General features: G+C 42.3%; 1 protein-coding gene across 4 annotated transcripts in view; it reads right to left on the reverse strand.

Annotated features, from left to right (window-relative positions):
- The window catches only part of MTMR1 (myotubularin related protein 1), a 54,047-nt gene extending 48,728 nt beyond the window's left edge, over window positions 1-5,319 (reverse strand). For all 4 annotated transcript variants that reach the window (XM_019521642.1, XM_019521640.1, XM_019521641.1 and 1 more), the window contains exons 1-2: window positions 5,257-5,319; window positions 2,701-2,806 (exon numbers count right to left, since the gene is read on the reverse strand). The gene's annotated coding sequence lies outside the window, so the exon portion shown is untranslated. The remainder of the gene's footprint in view (window positions 1-2,700; window positions 2,807-5,256) is intronic.
- Between the last annotated feature and the right edge of the window lie 6 nt (window positions 5,320-5,325).

Below are 5,325 nucleotides of genomic sequence, written 5' to 3' on the forward strand. Positions count from 1 at the left end.
AAGGTGCCTACGGCACAGATAAACACTAACATCTGCCTCAGAGTGGGAAGGTCACAATCCATAGTCACCTATAAAAATAAAACAGTGTTTGGACATCCCTTTACCTGTAAATTCAGGCACAGCAATGAGACTAAGGATAGAATAACCTCTTAAAGGAGAATGAAATTTGAACCGGCCAGTTAACTCTTCAAAAATAATTCCTAGATGCAGTCAAAGGGGTTACCTTACTTTTAAAGGAACATTCTACCTGCCACATCACTACTTCACAACCAATACAATGCATTATGTAAATAAGCTATTGTATAAACTTAATTTATTCTTTCCATTTGTTATAAGGTCAGTGCATCCAATTTCAAAATGAAAAATACTAATATAGATGCATACAAAAATGTGAAGAAGATGCTAGATATTGCTGGCTAGGTTACCTGGATCACAGAAAAAAGCAAGTGTGTTGATTTTACCCTCAGCCAAAGCCATAAAAAAAAAAAAAAAATTGGTTTAGGAACATTGTACGAATCAAGATTTGGATGTTTTGGCATCTTTGTGGGAAAGGCTGTATGCTTGCTCACTTTGCTTTTGATTGTAGTCAGTGCTACTAGATTTTGTTACTTACACATACTTCAAGCTGACTATATATTTTTAAAAAACCCTAGAAGTATTGCATGTGCTGTTCCAGTTGATTTTCTGGAAATATATAAAATCCAGTATGTTAAGTGACAGTCAAGAGGCAATAAAGTACAGCCAGACTTCTAGTAAGAAGAGGAAGGGACCCTTTCTCAAAGCAGCACCAGGAGACACAATACAACACCATTCTCACCTTTTTAAAAAGCTACGTATTTCTAGTCAGAAAGGGTAAAAGATATCTTACAATTAGAAACTTTCCACTATTACTTGCAAACACAGTGTTTTAAATCACAGCAATGAAAATATGTTAAATACAATTCATAAACAAATTAGTCTTCCAAACACAGAAAGGTTTGACCTTCTTTTTCCTTTGATTTCTGAAAGACTAGGGAATGAACTAGAGTTAAATGCTACTAATTAGGCCACAAAAGATTTCTGTTTCCGAAAGTCAAGTCTAAGATCTGTCTGGGAAGAGAGAAAAGGAGAGAACACTAGACTATTTAGAATAAAAAGCTCCTTCTATGCATTATAACTGAAACAGTAAATTGAACACCAAGTTCCCAGACTTGGATCATGATAAAATGAAGTCCTTGATCTACAGGGCAAACACAACATAGACAGCTGTAATGCAAGGTTTCCCACAATGTTTTATCAAAGACATCAGCCTTGACCTGAAGTGAGAATTTGCAATTCAGCTGCCATACTCTAGAAGAGCTAGGCTTTTTCTGAGTACAAGCTGCTGACTGTGCCAATATAAGTAACAAATTCTGTGACATGAATTTTTAAATAAACTAGGATCAAATACATTTAGTGGATTCATCTTCAAGCTCAAGCTGAATCTGACCCACAGTGACAGAAGTTAAAGGAATATACTATTTCCAGACAGCATCTAACTCCTTTTAAACACAAAGAGCCTGGGAAAGTTAATTTAACTCCACTGTAAAGCAAACAAGATCCAATCTTTATCTGGCCATTTTGCATGCAGAACACAATTTTGTCTTTTAAATCCAAGGAATGAAGAGGAGGGTATATGCAAAAGACCAAAGTTAAATAGAAATTCTCAAATATTAATAAGGGCTTGAAGCAGAGATTACATTTTTATTACTAACAGGAGAGAGAGAGAGAACACAAAATGATCTGGTTGGTTGTATAGACTGGCTGCATATATACAAAAAGGAAGTGAAGAGAGCATGAAAAATGATGGGGAAACACCTCAGTGATTCCAAACAGGCTAACCACACTGCACAATCACTGCCTCAACAACTTTCTTGCTGTTGGGAGACACACAGGAAAGAAGTCTGTTTCAATTGTAAGAAACTCTACCATAGGTAACACCCCCTCCCCCCCGCAAAACCCCCCCCCAAAACCCAAAATTAAACAGACATCAAAACGATGGAAGAACAGTGTAAGTGATAAACATTCTTTGGAGGTGGTGCAGGCATTATGATTTTTTTTTGTGAAATTCAAATAATGGAATTCTGTACCTAGAATGCAAGGTACAAGCTGGGAAAGGTGTTTTAGCCCTATAACTATAAATTGATCTAATTTTCAGAAAATATTTGGGTAATAATCATTTCTGGGTAATAATCCTTTTTTAAACAACTTTGCTGTAAGACATTACATTGGGACTCCCTTCTCTTTTTTCCACTTACTTCTTCTACTGTAGAATTGAGGGCCATTAATTTAAGTAGGATAAAACAGTGGTTCTCAAACTTTTTTTTCCGTAGACCACTTGAAAATCCTGAGGGTCTTGGCAGACCACTTAATTTTTTTTTTGTTCTACAAATCAAAGCACACAACTTGTATTTTAATATCAGTAGTCTTACCTTAAAAGTACAGATATTCTCGAATGTTCTGCAACATTGCTGCAGACCACCTGAATGGAGCTCGCAGACCAGTGGTGGTTTGCAGACCACAGTTTGAGAACCTCTGGGATAAAATACAAAAGGAACCTGTGCATGTCTACTCACTAGGGAGTAAGATTTGAGTCTCAAATAGTCAAGGATCGGAGCAGCAAATGGTTTCTTGAATTTCAACACTGAAATTTAAATTCCTCAAATGGTAAACACCACTTACCCTGTAATCTCTGGATACGCTGTCTGATGGCACCGACCCTGAAATCTGACTAGAAATGGTAGCAGCTATAAGCTGTTTACACCATTCAACATGTGACCCTGTAGGGCTAAGAGAGAAGAATAAACATTTCAGTTTGCTAAACAACAACAAGAACAGCAACTACTACTACTTCACACTGAAGCACTGAGACAATTTCACTACATCCCATGTTAACACAACTTGCAAACACCATGAACGAGCAGCACTGGCATTACAGAAAAACACAAATTATAATTCTAATATAGAGCCGTTAATAAATCAACAAATATGGTTACAGCCCTGCAGACTTGCAACATTTTCAGTCTCTTTATCCAATACAATTTTAATAATATTCATATATTTGTCTTTAAGGCCTTCAAAAAGAATGTATTTTGAGCACAAGATACATAAGTGCTTTCAAGAACTCCACATATCTGTCAAGACTGCTACTCAAAGCCATGCTCCTCTGGCAGTAGCATATCAAGGAAATAAAAGTATTCTCAGTAATTGTCTCAAAAACTTCCCCAATGGCATCTTTTATTATTGCTATACCCATGTTTAGAACAGATGAAAGAGCTGTGATTCTGCTGTAAGAAAGAGGCAGAAACATTTCTCACTGCTGAACTGTACAGTTAAATGGGTACCCAAGGACCCCCAAGACACTGCCTCAGCCTAGGGAGAGCAGACTTTACTGATCTGAACTGATGCCTTTGGGAGGGGCCATCTAGATTAGGGAAGACTGCAGAACAGCAAATACTGAGCATGGGAAGGAATGACCTGAACCAGACATCAACCCTAGGTCTGTCTCAGGATTTTCCAGAGTACCAAGCCAGGGGTAACTTGGAGCTCTATCCTATCCCAAACCCAGCGGTATGCATAATCATAGTATATGCTTAGAGAAACTGTAATTATCAAGTGTAATTGTGTTTCTGTAGGTTTTATACTTAGTAGGAAGTCAGATACTGAAAAGAAAAATCAATTTAAAAACATCATATAGCAAAAAGACATATGCCAACATTGGGTGGATCCCACATTAAACTTAATGATTCATAAACCACCCAGTGCAGAGCACAAACAAGTTAAACTGGGATTTGAGAGGGTGTCACAGATGACCAGTTATCACTTCATGAGAGGCTGTCCTCAAGCTCAACTGCCCTGTGACAAGACCAGAAGACAAATTAAGGGCCCTAAGAATCGCTGCCTGAAGAAGGCAGTTCGAGACCTTCACGAACATTTCCATCCCAGCTTTCACTTGTGCCCTCTCTGCACAAACTCTGCACAACACCACGTCTTATTTGACAGGACTTACTCTAATCATAACTCGGTACAGACTGAAAGTTGATCACATTTTTGCTGCAAAATCTCTGCCTGCATTTTGTGGTCCTGAGAAAGCGGAAGGATGCTAACTTGTCGCCCAGCGCACCGTCGTACTTCTCTCTTTCCCACCACTTCTCCCCTTCCACACCGATGGGACGCACACCAGAAACCCCAAAGGGAGTGTGAAAGACAGAGAAGGAAGCAAAAGCAATTTGCCCATCCTCCCACATTTCCAAGCATTTTTAAAGCTGTGCCATTCCCCAATTTCCATTCACTATGGGCTTCTCTTTTTAAACCTGGTCTTCATCATAAAGTTTTTGTTGCTTTAACTGCCCTGACGTGAAGAACTGTCTCAGGGCAGTTAAAGCAGCAAGGCAAACAGTGGCATGCAGTCACGCCAACAGAGCTTATTCCAGTGATCCCCAAACTCCAGCAGATTGTGCACGGCCAATTTAAAACAACGTGCCACCACTAGCAAATTTTTGCAGCTCAACCTTACTTGACAAAAATTAGCTGGTGGTCTTTAAAGTCATTGCAATACATCCATTAACACGAACCACTGGCAGGTTGCCTGCGCACCACTGGTGGGGCCTGTACTACAGGCTGGGGACCGCTGGCTTATGTGCGCCGAGGGCACGCTGGTATAAAACAATACCGCTGGTATCGATCAGTGCGAAACGTGTTCCTGACCAGGTCGCGCGCGCTGGTGTGAAGTGTTGCACGCAAACGAGGAAGCGCAGCTCAATGGCGGCCATAACGATGCGAAACACAGAAGACGACAAGGCATCAAGAGGAGCTGAGCTGGCAGCCGGCCGTATCTTCACCATCTCGCCCCTCCACAAGTGCTGGGTGAAACCCGGTGGTTTTGGCGACGCAACATCGCGCTCTGGGCGCGACCCCGAGCTCCACACAGCCTCACAAGGAGCTCGTCTCCTTGCTTCCACCCCAACGTGGGGAACCGGCCCGTTTCCCCCTCCCAAAATCTGCCCGCGGCTCAGGACCATGCCCAGGTGCCAGTGCCACACACCACTCGACTCGGTGACAAACGCCGCGTGCCGAGCAGTACCCGTTTATTGGGGGGGAGGGGCAGCTTTTTTTTTTTTCCTGAAACCAAATCCCCTCACGTCCGGGGAGGCGGAAAGTTTCCGAGGAGCGGGGAGGGCCGCCCGGGAGGGAGAGCGGGTGCACGGGGAGGGGGAGGGCGGAGCCGCCCACGCTCACCTGTCCAGCGCCTCGGTGCTGGGCTGCCGGGAGCCCACCCTGGCCGCCCGGCGACTCCCGCCGGCCTCG

The sequence above is a fragment of the Gavialis gangeticus genome, unplaced genomic scaffold, assembly GCF_001723915.1.
Source record: "Gavialis gangeticus isolate Ggan-Ray unplaced genomic scaffold, GavGan_comp1, whole genome shotgun sequence".
Taxonomy (NCBI): domain Eukaryota; kingdom Metazoa; phylum Chordata; order Crocodylia; family Gavialidae; genus Gavialis; species Gavialis gangeticus.